This window comes from Eretmochelys imbricata, chromosome 1, assembly GCF_965152235.1.
Source record: "Eretmochelys imbricata isolate rEreImb1 chromosome 1, rEreImb1.hap1, whole genome shotgun sequence".
Lineage (NCBI taxonomy): Eukaryota > Metazoa > Chordata > Testudines > Cheloniidae > Eretmochelys > Eretmochelys imbricata.
The window spans coordinates 268195231-268209491 of NC_135572.1; positions in this window are offsets into that span (position 1 = coordinate 268195231).

A 14261-nucleotide genomic window follows, 5' to 3' on the forward strand; every position below is an offset into this window, starting at 1 on the left:
ATTTTCAAAGTGAGTGGAGGCCCTCCCTCCCCTTTCAAAAATACTGCAGCCCCCACTACACGTTTTCCCGGTATGGCCTTCTGGAGGTCATTGACTCTGACCAAGGACCCCTCTTTGTGGGTGACCCGGTTAAGAACATTTGCCTTGCACTTAGCATCAAACAGCATCTCCATATTGCTGGACATCCTCAGAGCTCGGGGATCATTGAGCAGACTAATAGGAGGATTAAAACAGCATTAAGGAAGATCATAGAGCCCACGGGAAAGAATTGGGATTAAAAAGCTACCCTTTGTCCTAATGGCCATCAGGTCCACAATTGAAGCACATTGATTTACACCCCCATGAGATCTTTACAGGTCAGCCAATGAGGACTCCTGAGATCAGGTGGTACCCCCCTAGCCACCACATAAGTATCAGCCCCAGGTACAAATAGACCAGTACATAACCTAGCTGTTGGTTAAAATTAGTGATGCTCAAAAGGAGGTAGCTACCCAATTAAAGCAGAATATGTGTCAAATGGACCAAAGACTAAATGCCAACTTTAAATTTCAAGAATGGCAGGTTAGGGATAAATTTTTATTTTGATTTTACTCAGAGACTCATCACCCTGAGTCCCTTCTGAGTAGGCCCTGTAGTTATAACCAACAAGGTCAGACTAACAGTGTATCAGGTAGAGTTAAAATCTGGCAAGAGATGGTTTTTTTATGGTTCCATTTGTCCCAACTAAAGGAACGGAAGGGCAGTGTTGGGCCATAATAAGTGTCACTAACCTAAATCTCTGCTCTGTCTATTCCAGGAAATTCATCCAGCCACCTGGATTGCAAAATGTTGTGTGTTAATATTGTTCTTAGGTTTATGGACTCTTATTGTAAATTAGAACAAACACTGGTATTGTAAAGTGAATACAATGGCTGAGAGATGGGATACACCCATAGGGATTTATGAATATAATTATGAGTTGTTAGAATCCATCATAATCAGTTTCATTACACATTAAGATGTGGTACATAATCCCAAGGGCAGAAGTATACTGACGAATGAAGCTCTGTTGAGCTAGTCTTGAAAGGGATTATACTGGTATGCCTATGTGGATACAGGCTATTGTTATTTTGTATGGGCAGAAGAAAGGGGTAACACTTGATTAATGGCCTTCATAGCAGATTAACAAAAGCATGAGCTCATATTAGATAAGGATGCACAAATTAAATCCATGGAAACGAGGGGCAATTGTTCATGGCTCTTTGCCACTTTCCTAAAGGGGTGCTCTAGGTTGACTGAGGCTTGGGAGCCATCCAAGTGTCTGTCAATCATAAGTGACCTCCCTATACAGGTAAAACCTGGGGATTTAAGTGTAATGGTTTCAACCGGTATTGGTAATGTTAATCAAACCTTTATAAATGCCCATTTGTATTTGCCATCAGGTCTTTATCTAGCAACTCTGAAATGTAGCCATTGAATAGCATCAGGTGTTAAAAATTACAGTGCCAGTATCATGAATGGGTTTTGTCAAAATTTACAGAATATAAGTTTCCCTGTTGTATGTATTGTGAATGCTCGTGTTAGTGTCATTTGACAGAGGTGACTGGGTTATCACAAGTCTGTATGGAACTAAGGTCAATGTAAAGGTATCTGTGGTACCTCGGCCGTACACAAGTTCCATTGGACCAGTGGTGGTAAAACAGCTTCTTAAAAGAGTACTGATGATAAATCCAGTATATTCCATCAAAAGGTTAATAATGCCCATACAAATTTCAATACACAACGTTAACCAAGGAGGGTTTGCATACACTGCACCTCTAACTGTGGGATGGAGTGCTTGGGTGCAAGGAGTGGTTCCATCATCCAACTCTCTCATAAGGAAACCTAGGGCTACCTTAGCTAAAAATATTAGAAGGGTTTAGAACTGGACTAGGCATGTTAAATACTATAGATGACCAGATCCTGGCCAATAAAATAGGAGCTTTGGGCCATGATTTAGCTTCTTTATCACACCCTCTGACTACCTCCTTAAATAGTATTTGAGCTTGAGTATCATATAGCCAATACTTTACCTTCCTGGATACAAATTCAGGAGACAGGTCACCTCAACATCATAGGGGCCTTAAACATTCTTCAGTCTAACATCTCCCTTGCTTTAGCATGTTGCAAGCACAGCAATGGATCCTAGATGTGGCTAAGTCCATTGTGAGGGATGGCCTGAATGGGCTTATTCCAGTAGAGATAAGGCATGTTGTGGAACCATCTCATTCCTTTTGAGCAAGAGCACCGGGGTGCCGGAATTTAAATAACTTCACTTACCTCCGTCACAACCATTCAATAATTGCTTGTGTGTGGACTTAAAAGCAAAAAACAAGGAATGGGTTTACCCTTTTAGTGCCCATAGTCTTAAATGTGGGACAAATTGTACTTATTCCTATGGCTATCAGCAAATGGGTCCATCAGAAGAGTGATGAATACCATACTGTGGACCTCCAGTCTTGCCTAGAAGAAAAGGGTCTAGGCTACACTTTAACACTGAAGTTTTGGAAGGATCCCATGTATGTTTAAATGCCCCAAAAGGAAGGTAGTTATAAAATGCACTTTGGATTTTAATCACTCCTCCGTTGTGCTCACGAATGACCATTGTTTCTGTCTAAGGAGTTGGTGCAGTGAGTTTATTGTAACTAGTTATAGAATTACACATGACCCTTCCGTCAACCTTTGTCTGAGCTCCATCTTTTCCATTAAGGGTTGTGATAGAGACCGTCTGGCATGACATCACCACCGAGACTGTGTATGTACAATATACTTTATATGACCACTTGGATCTGGTCAAGCGTGGAGCAAAGATAGCAGCCCTAACACAACTCATGTTCCACCTGGAAGTGGAAGCCTGTTTAAAGCAAATTGAGAAGGGAAAGATATTGCTGACTGTGCATTGTGCCCCTAATCAGATTTAAGTGGGTGTTAAAGTGAATCAAAGATGAGGCTCCTTCTAGTCCATGGTGGAAGAATCTATTTGGGGGACTGGAAACTTTAATGATGTATGGAATATTATGTTGTATCCTATTATTGTGGTCCTAATATCCAATCTGTAATCATTGTGTACTTGATCTACCTCACTGTGTGGCTCAAAAGAAAAACAGCTGTACCTATAGCTTCTGGGCCTGTATCATCGTTCAAGTTAAGTAATGTCTATGGAATGTGATGGTTACAGTTCTAGGGATATCCCTTCCCCATCAAGGAGGGGAAGTGTAAGGTGTTTTATGTCATTTGGTGTAAAAGAGCAGGAAGACCACTGTGTCTAAAGTCATGTGGTATAGCTGAGAGAGAGAGAGAGAGACTGACGATATAAGGGGAGAACACACCTGAAGCAGTGCTGTCCTTCTGAGCGGCAGCCTGAGAGATACGCTCGTCAAGAAAAAACATATCAAAAGAGCTTACTTGATCTCCATTCAAGGTGCTCCATAGCTGTGGTTCATCCAGATTCCGTGTTCTTCTTGCTGACCATTATCTAGGTAGTAGGCAGTCTGTGATCAGAAGTTGCAGTCACGCAGCCTGTCCATGTCCGGAGGTCTATCTTCAAGTATAGTAACACCGTTGTTAGTCACCTATATTTGTAAGGGGTAACTGGGTCCGGGCTCAATGCCCACAGTTAAGTTCAACCACTGAGTTTTGTTGTACTGTTTTTTGTTTAAGAAATCTTTCTTCAGTCTCATTTCCCCAGAGATCAGTCATCCTTCCAGTGATTCAGAGGCGGGAGGGTCTTACAGGTGACAGATACTGAGTTGGATTGAGCCATTACCATATGTGGCACACCTTTAACATTGCAACTTCTAGCCATGCAATGCTCCCAGTGCCTACTGCCTGCTGCCATCGGCTGTTCCGTGGTGTGCAGGAGGTGCTGGGAGGGAGAGGAACTGGATGGGAAGACGCAGGGGCAGAGCAAGGGGTTGAGCACCCCCAGGGCCTGGAGGAATCTGGTTCCTGATGTACCCCCTGGAACACAACTCATTTAGATATTTGCCTAGTTTTACAACAGGCTATATAAAAAGCACTAGTCAGTACAAACTAAAATTTCATACAATGACTTTTTTTATACTGCTGTATATAATTTCAGTGTATAATTAGATTCCAGTTGATTTTATAATTATCGGGTAAAAATGTGAAAGTCAGGATTTTCACATTAATAGCGTACTGTGATGTTTGTCTTTTTAGGTCTGATTTTATAAGCAAGTATAAGTGAGGTGGATCTTGGGGGTACACAAGACAAATCAGACTCCTGAAAGGGGTACAGTAGTCTGGAAAGGTTGAGAGTCACTGCTCTAAAGTAGTGGGTTGAATTAATCTCTGGTGTAACTCCATTGATTTCAGTGGAGTTACACCAGGCATGAATTTGGTCCTGTTGGTGACTATTCATAAGTACAGGCTTCAGAGTAGCAGCAAAAAGAAAAGGGTACTTGTGGCACCTTAAAGACTAACAAATTTATCTAAGCATAAGCTTTCGTGAGCTACAGTTCACTTCATTGGATGCATTCAGTGGAAAATACAGTGGGGAGATTTATATACACAGAACATGAAACAATGGGTGTTACCATACACACTGTAACGAGAGTGATCAGGTGAGGTGAGCTATTACCAGTAGGAGAGCGGGGGGGGGGGCGGCAGAGGGGGAAACCTTTTGTAGTGATAATAAAGGTGGGCCATTTCCAGCAGTTGACAAGAACGTGTGAGGAACAGTGTGTGTGGGGGAGAAATAAACATGGGGAAATGGTTTTACTTTGTGTAATGACCCGTCCACTCCCAGTCTTTATTCAAGCCTAAGTTAATTGTATCCAGTTTGCAAATTAATTCTAATTCAGCAGTCTCGGAGTCTGTTTTTGAAGTTTTTTTTGTTGAAGAATTGCCACTTTTAGGTCTGTAATCAAGCAACCAGAGAGATTGAAGTGTTCTCCGACTGGTTTTTGAATGTTATTCTTGACGTCTGATTTGTGTCCAATTATTCTTTTACGTAGAGACTGTCCAGTTTTGCCAATGTACATGGCAGAGGGGCACTGCTGGCATATGATGGCATATATCACATTGGTAGATGTGCAGGTGAACGAGCCTCTGATAGCGTGGCTGATGTGATTAGGCCCTATGATGATGTCCCCTGAATAGATATGTGGGCACAGTTGGCAACGGGCTTTGTTACAAGGATAGGTTCCTGGGTTAATGGTTCTGTTGTGTGGTATGTGGTTGCTGGTGAGTATTTGCTACAGGTTGGGGGGCTGTCTGTAGGCAAGGACTGGCCTGTCTCCCAAGATCTGAGAGAGTGATGGGTCGTCCTTCAAGATAGGTTGTAGATCCTTGATGATGTGTTGGAGAGGTTTTAGTTGGGGGCTGAAGGTGATGGCTAGTGGTGTTCTGTTATTTTCTTTGTTGGGCCTGTCCAGTAGTAGGTAACTTCTGGGTACTCTTCTGGCTCTCTCAATCTGTTTTTTCACTTCAGAAGGTGGGTATTGTAAGAACGCTTGATAGAGATCTTGTAGATGTTTGTCTCTGTGTGAGGGGTTGGAGCAAATGCGGTTGTCTTGTAGAGCTTGGCTGTAGACAATGGATCATGTGGTGTGGTCTGGATGAAAGCTGGAGGCGTGTAGGTAAGTATAGCGGTCAGTAGGTTTCCGGTATAGGGTGGTGTTTATGTGACCATCGCTTATTAGCACCGTAGTGTCCAGGAAGTGGATCTCTTATGTGGACTGGTCCAGGCTGAGGTTGATGGTGGGATGGAAATTGTTGAAATCATGGTGGAATTCCTCAAGGGCTTCTTTTCCATGGGTCCAGATGATGAAGATGTCATCAATACAGTGCAAGTAGAGAAGGGGCTTTAGGGTTGAGAGCTGAGGAAGCGTTGTTCTAAGTCACCCATAAAAATGTTGACATACTGTGGGGCCATGCGGGTACCCATAGCAGTGCCGCTGATTTAAGAATATAGATTGTCCTCACCCATAACTTTCACATTTGGGGACAAAGTCACAAAGTTCAGCCACCAGGTTTGCCGTGACATTATCGGGGATACTGTTCCTGACGGCTTGTAGTTCATCTTTGTGTGGAATGTTGGTGTAGAGGGCTTCTACATCCATAGTGGCTAGGATGGTGTTTTCAGGAAGATCACCGATGGATTGTAGTTTCCTCAGGAAGTCAGTGGTGTCTCGAAGATAGCTGGGAGTTCTGGTAGCGTAGGGGCTGAGGAGGGAGTCTACATAGCCAGACAATCCTGCTGTCAGGGTGCCAATGCCTGAGATGATGGGGTGTCCAGGATTTCCAGGTTTATGGATCTTGGGAAGCAGATAGAATACCCCTGGTTGGGGTTCCAGGGGTGTGTGTGTGTGTGTGGATTTGTTCTTGTGCTTTTTCAGGGAGTTTCTTGAGCAAATGGTGTAGTTTCTTTTGGTAACCTTCAGTGGGATCAGAGGGTAATGGCTTGTAGAAAGTGGTGTTGGAGAGCTGCCTACCAGCCTCGTGTTCATATTCCGACCTATTCATGATGATGACAGCACCTCCTTTGTCAGCCTTTTTGATTATGTCGTCAGAGTTGTTTCTGAGGCTGTGGACGGCATTGTGTTCTGCATGGCTGAGATTATGGGGCAAGTGATGCTGCTTTTCCACAATTTACAGACCTAAAAGTGGCAATTCTTCAACAAAAGAAACTTCAAAACCAGACTTCAACGAGAGACTGCTGAATTGGAATTAATTTGCAAACTGGATACAAGTAACTTAGGCTTGAATAAAGACTGGGAGTGGATGGGTCATTACACAAAGTAAAACTATTTCCCCATGTTTATTCCCCCCCCAGACATTCCTGTCAACTGCTGAAAATGGCCCCCCTTGATTATCACTACAAAAGGCTCTCCTACTGGTAATAGCTCACCTTACCTGATCACTCTTGTTACAGTGTGCATGGTAACACCCACTGTTTCATGTTCTCTGTGTATATAAATCTCCCCTCTGTATTTTCCGCTGAATGCATCCGATGAAGTGAGCTGTAGCTCATGAAAGCTTATGCTCTAATAAATTTGTTAGTCTCTACGGTGCCACAAGTACTCCTTTTTTTTATTCATAAGTAGTAATAGAATACCAAGATTTGGCACTTTTCATTCATTGATCTCAAAGTGCTTTATGAAGGTGGGGAAGTGTCGTCTCCATTTTACAGGTGGAAAACTGAGCCACATAGAGGAATTGATTTGCTAAGGTTATAAAGCAAGGTAGATGCAGAGGTGGGAAGAGAATGTAGGACTGAGTAATGACTCCCAGTTCATGGTCTAATCGGTCTGTGAATTAAAACCTGAAAAAAACAAACCCCCCACAGGGAGAGGTACTAGAGCAGTATTTAAAGTCTAATTTGTTATATTCAGGAGATGTCAAAACTGACTGCATTTCCTATACACAACCTACCTCACTCCTTATTAAACAGAGTGGCCAATTCCCTTTTGTTATTCACTTACCAGGTGATAACATGTGTTTTTGAGAATATAATGTTGCATTTGCTAATGAAATCAAGTGTTTTGGAGAACTCCCTTTAAGCAAAAACATGCGTTCCAAGGAAGAAACACTTTTTCTGGTAAACTGCTGAGCCTTACACATTTAGCAACAGAACTCGGTGTTTGTAGATATTGAAAATACTGTGACTAAGCAAGATTGTGTTTCTGGGGCATAGCATTGGAAGTATTTTATTTGTTGCCAAAAACCCAAGCTTTTTTATATAAAGCAACATAAATCTGGACTCGAGAACCAGTTTTTGGATGGTTTCAGAGTAACAGCTGTGTTAGTCTGTATTCGCAAAAAGAAAAGGAGTACTTGTGGCACCTTAGAGACTAACCAATTTATTTGGGCATGAGCTTTCGTGAGCTACAGCTCACTTCATCGGATGAATACTGTGGAAACTGCAGACTTTATATACACACAGAGAATATGAAACAGTACCTCCTCCCACCCCACTGTCCTGCTGGTAATAGCTTATCTAAAGTGATCATCAAGTTGGGCTATTTCCAGCACAAATCCAGGTTTTCTCACCCTCCACCCCCCCAAATTCACTCTCCTGCTGGTGATAGCCCATCCAAAGTGACAACTCTCTACACAATGTGCATGGTAATCAAGGTGGGCCATTTCCTGCACAAATCCAGGTTCTCACCCCCCCACCCCCCTCCCAAAAACCACACACACAGACTCACTCTCCTGCTGGTAATAGCTCATCCAAAGTGACCACTCTCCCTACAATGTGCATGGTAATCAAGGTGGGCCATGTCCAGCACAAATTCAGGTTTTCTCACCCCCCCACCCCCATACACACACAAACTCACTCTCCTGCTGGTAATAGCTCATCCAAACTGACCACTCTCCAAGTTTAAATCCAAGTTAAACCAGAACATCTGGGGGGGGGTAGGAAAAAACAAGGGGAAATAGGCTACCTTGCATAATGACTTAGCCACTCCCAGTCTCTATGTGTTTAATAGAATTTGACTCATATCAAAGTGCTACTGGGTTTTAACTTGGATAGTCCATTCAGCAGAGTTCCTTACTCCATTGTCTCTTGCCCTCCAGAAATAACTAATAGACACTGGCATTACTTTCTAGTTCGAGCCAGAAATCATCTCCTCTCCCCAGGAACTGTGCACAGAGGGGTCCTTCCATGCGTGGGTCTCCTCATTCCTATGTGGAAGGGGGTAATTTCTCCTCCAGACCTCATGGGTCAGAGGTATACATGGGAAGGTGGTGTAGAGTAGTGGGCTTGGAGCAGGAGGAATTGACTGAGGCAGGACATGCTCAGTCACTCACTCCAGCCCCATGCAGATTCCCAAAAAAGATAATGCAACTTGGGGCAGGAAGAGTCCCAGTAACATGGCACCAATGATTGTTTGCCAGGAAGCTGTGGGAGCTCAATGGGAGCCAGATCAGCTGAGGCAGCACAGAGCCTCCAGGTACATATCCCTAGACTTCCACAGGTCCCTCAGAATCCATGTTTGCTTGGGCACAGGCCTCTACCCTTTTCCATAGACGCTAGCCTCCTCCTAAGCCCTATACTGCAAGCTTTACCACTGGAGGGGAATGATTCTTGCCTGAGGATTAAGGAGCTGTATTAAGTGATTACAGAATTGTGTCACAGATTCCCTGAGGTGTCATGTTGCTTTGGCTAACACTTCATGTTGCTGGGAATATTTATTTTCCTTTCAAAGTGAATTTAGTTAATGAAAGATGCTGGCTTGACAGCTTCAGAGACACACACCTCTCCCCCCGGCTCTCTCTCTCAAACAATGTCCATCTTTTATGTATGTGTGTATATGTATATATATATATATATATATATATATAAAAGATGGACATTGTTATATCATAGTGTCAGAGATAAAAGGATGTATGAGAGAGTTTTAGCAGGAGCACCATAAAGCAAGTCACCAGAAGGCTGCGAATTAATTCTTTGTCCATTCAGTCCTTTGCCTTTCTTTGAGTCTGGAAACATGACTAATAATTAGTGCCGATTATAATGAAGACACTTTTAGTAGGAAGGGGAAGTTGTCATCTTAGTTTTCTACAGGCCACAAAATAGCTTGCACAGTAACAGTTTTTAATTACTACCAGTCTCAGGCCAAATTAAACCAGTGATATCAGTGCAAGGCTCCATACTCCTGTTCTGTTACCATTTCATCATTTCCCTAAACAGATTCTCATTATAATTACTCATGTTATAGCACCTTTCATCCAATGATCTCACATATTACAGTCAGAATAATTATAGTAATAATAAATTAATCACACCCTACAATACCAATGTGGTGTAGTAGTATTATCCCCACTGTACAGTTAGAGAAACTGAGGCACAGTAGGATAGCTGGGTAAGTAGACTTGATTTTTTTTTTTGTGAAAAATGGATACAATGTTAAAAATTCATGTATACTTTAAAAAGAAAAAGGAGTACTTGTGGCACCTTAGAGACTAAAATTTATTTGAGCTCAGCTCACGAAAGCTTATGCTCAAATTTGTTAGTCTCTAAGGTGCCACAAGTACTCCTTTTTCTTTTGCGAATACAGACTAGCACAGCTGCTACTCTGGAACATTGCATACTTTGTATTTCCTGATCGCTTTCTAACAGTGTACATGGTTGTTTTGGCATAGGGATAGAATATTTAGAATACTCTAGACCTGGCCAGATTGGTGCCACATGTGTATTCTTAGGTTAATTAAATAAAGCATAGGGACTTTTAGCAATAGAGAGACCCAAATATGGTCTCTTTTGATTGATCTTAACACCATGTGTGGGGTTTTATCCAACTCCATAATCCTGTTCTTCTCCAGAAACCAACAGAGGTATCTCACTTTTCTAAGTGCTAAGTCATTATGCAAGGTAACCTCTTTCCCCTTGTTTTTTCCTACTCCTCTCCCCCCCCCCCCCGATGTTCTTGTTAAACCCTGGATTTGTGCTGGAAATGGCCCACCTTGATTATCATACACGTTGTAAGGAGAGTGATCACTTTAGATAAGCTATTAGCAGCAGGAGAGTGGGGTGGGAGGAAGTATTTTTTCCATGCTTTGTGTGTATAAAAAGATCTTCTACACTTTCCACAGTATGCATCCAATGAAGTGAGCTGTAGCTCACGAAAGCTTATGCTCAAATAAATTGGTTAGTCTCTAAAGTGCCACAAATCCTCCTTTTCTTTTCACTTTTCTTTTACTTCAGTTGCTTTCCCACGTAATTCACTCCTTATATTTATTCCTCTGAGGAAAGTAGTTTGACCTGATTTACCCTAGATTCATAATTATGAAAATTATTTATCACTGTAGAAACATTATAGGACATAGTTAAGATTGAGCTGTTTAGGAGCATAATCCTGCTACCAAGTCTAATCTATGGATTTTATTATTAATTAATATTAGATTGTGGTAACTCCTAAAGCGTGCCAAGCATTTTCTAGACATTCGAGAAGTCAGTCTCTCCCTGTCCCACAGAGCTTATGGTCTAAGGACAGACCGACAGCGGTAGGGGATGGAAAGCAAATAGAGGCACTTTGTTTTTTCTATAAGTCAACCTGATATTTTACTTTAATCGGTCTATCTTTTTGGAATGACAAATAGCTCCACATTTGTTTTAGTCTTTTCTTCTAGGCCCCAATCCAGAAAACACATATGTATTTTACTACCACAGAGAGTCACCTGAAATCAATGGGATTACTCAATGTAGTAAAGTGAAGCACACATGTACATGTTTGTAGGACCAGGGCTCTTGAGAACCAGAGCTCAGAATTTTTACTTCTAATACTGTAACAATTTAGCTCTGTTTGAGTTGGTTGGGCAGTAAGGGCTGAATTTTTAAAGGTATTTATGTGGCTAACTGTGCCTAAATACCTTTACAAATATGGCACTAGTTCCTTACCAGATGTGGTCAGGAACTGCAAACTGTGTTTCTATAGACTTACTGAAGCCACAAACTTTAAAGGGACACTATCAACTTAAAAAAAAAAGTTTAAATTAGTCTTAGTTATTGCAGGTGTCCCTGAGTACCACTGCCATTTCTGTGTGGCTTTACAAACATTCTATTACAAAACATATTTTTTGTTTTCGCTGTTGCTGTGTGAAGGATCAACACAAGCAATAGGGGAAACTGACTCTACCCAAAGTGCTGTCAAAATGCACATAGTTTTTTTTTAAACAAAGTTTTTTATTCTCTAATATTTTAGTTATTGTAACCTTAGGAATTATTTGTAGCAATAAGAGGCAATATAATGTGAGACGGAGGTGAGCTTTTTAAGGTGATGCCTTTCAACTCTGACATTGACATAAAAGATTAACATTGTTATGTGGAACACCACTTTTGGCCCACCTACCATATTGTCAAAAAAAAAAAAAAATAGAGCTGTGTGCTTGGGACTACAAACTCATCTACTACACTGTATATATAATTTGTGAACTGGTCTCCAACAATCACATATGGACCACCAACAAAAACTCAAGCCCTCTTCCGCAACTTCCACCTGTACATTGGCAAAAAGCAAGCCCTGACATATGCTTGGTTATCCAACTCAGAGTCCAAAACCAACATGGTCTCAGATTTCTAGGCTGCCTGGACCATAAAGAATAATCTACCTCATCCTCCCTCCGAAGTATACAGTGGCTGTATTTAGTCTCAGTACCTCCTTTACTCAGTTTGTGATAGGGCTCAGATGCTAGTCCATAAAGAATTTATGTACTTTTATCCTTGCCTGAAAATATGCAGAAACCACCTCATAAAGATATTGATCATATACTGAGACTGCACGGTAAAGAATATATAATATGGCAGCTGCAAATGTGAGTTCAGAGAGCAGGTTGTTTGTAACACCAATTAATTTCAGACTTTTAATCTTTAAAAACAAAGATTTACTGTGACAGGGTACTCACCTCATGAGCACCTCCCTCCCGCCCTTAGCCAGGTGGGTGTACCTGCACACTCTCTCTCTGTGGTGTGTCTTTGGTGACTCAGCCCTCCAGCCAAGTCACACAGAGTCTGTCTGTGAGAGGAAAGCAAAGCAAAACCCCTTCCAGAGTTCAAGTCCATCAGGGATTTCTCTCAGTGCCTCCTATAACATCTCCCACAAGTTGTCCATGCTCCAGGATAGAGCAGTTCCCCAGGGCTCCCTTCCTAGTGACAAAGTCTTCACCCTCTTAGGGCCTTCCCACCACCCCAGGTCCCAGCCTAGGGACCCTACTGATAGCAGCTGTCTGCTGTGTCCCTTTATCTAAGTCACACTGCTGCTCTAATTCCTTGGGCCACTTCCACACAGCCCTGTGCCCTCTTCACCCTTATCTCAGGGCTTTGTCCTGATGGAGTCCCTGCAACCAGCTCACGGCTCCTTCTCAGTCTCCCTGGCTTCAGGCAGTACTATGTCAGCTGAGCTCCATCAACCATCCACACTCCTCCAACTCTAGCAAGGAACTGCTCTTAGTCTGCCCCTGCAGCTGTTCTTATACTAGCCTGCTGGGCCGATTGGTTGCTTCCCACACAGCTGCTCTAGGCAGCTTGGAGGACCTCTCTACTGGCCTTTTCTGGAGTAGAGTGTGGCAGGGCTGCAAAGCCTCCAGCAAGGTGCCTCAGGGCCTAGTCCACCCTGTCACACTTACTCTTAACTTTGAATTTCCTGGTTTAAAAAATATTTATTTTTCTATAACTTCAATGTTTTCATAAGGCTTTATTCTTAGATAAACTATCTTTACAACCCTGCCTCTGTCTTAAAGATTTCTCTTTGAAACTAATATATATGCTATAGAAGCAACTTTGGAACAGTTTGAGCAAAACGCCATTTGCATAGTTCCTTTTGGTGCTGGAGGAGACACCAACAAGCTGCCTGAAAACAAATGCTGAATGAGGGAAACTTGTTGAGGTCAGATGAGAGAAAGAATGGGAAGTTGTTAGGGGGATATAAACTTGCATTCATTCTTTCTCTCATCTTTTTTCTGAAAATGGCTCTCTTGCTTTTGAGTCTCCTCAAATATCAGGTGCAATTCTTATCGTGCATCTTCAAGATTACTCCTGAGGGCATTCTGCGCCAAAAAGTTAAAAATTCTGCGCAAAATATTTTAAAATTCTGCAACTTTTATTTGTCAAATAAATGTGGAGGCTCTGGCATGGCATTGGGGAGCACAGGCCACTGGCTTCACAGTTGTGGGAGATCACTGTGCAGCTCCTCCCCGGGACATGGACTCAGCGGTGAGGCTGCACCCAACCCTGGCACTGTGGAAGGACCGGGCATGCCCTAGAAACACCCCAGGGCTCCGCCCCTCCGTGCTAGGTGTACCAGGTGTGGGCAGGCAGGCTCAGCAAGGCAGGATCCAAGTGTGGAGGGGCTTAGTGTGGAGGGATCCAAATGTGGGTTTAGAGGGTTCTGTGTTGGGAAATCTGGGTGCGGGTGGCTCAGTGGGGGATCCAAGTGTGGGGGGGATCTGGATGCACAGGGGCTTGTTGTGGGGTCCTGGGTGCAATGGTAATGGGACTCTGCAGGGGGGTCCAGAAACCTGGGGATGGGTCTGACATGGCCCTGAATACTGTGCAGGGGAAGAGGAAGTTCTGTCCTCTCCAGCCCAGGAAGGACTAGCAGCTGAGCCTGGTGCAGGTTAGAAGCCACCAGCCGAGTCTTCCCCAGTCCTGCCTCCTGCCCCACAGTGATTTACTTCTCTGCTGGCTGCCCTGGGCTCCCGAAACATACTGATGGGGAGGGTTGCCTGACTGCTCTTGTGGCTTATCTTTGCTTCCCTGTCAGAAAGTCATTTTTCTGTGG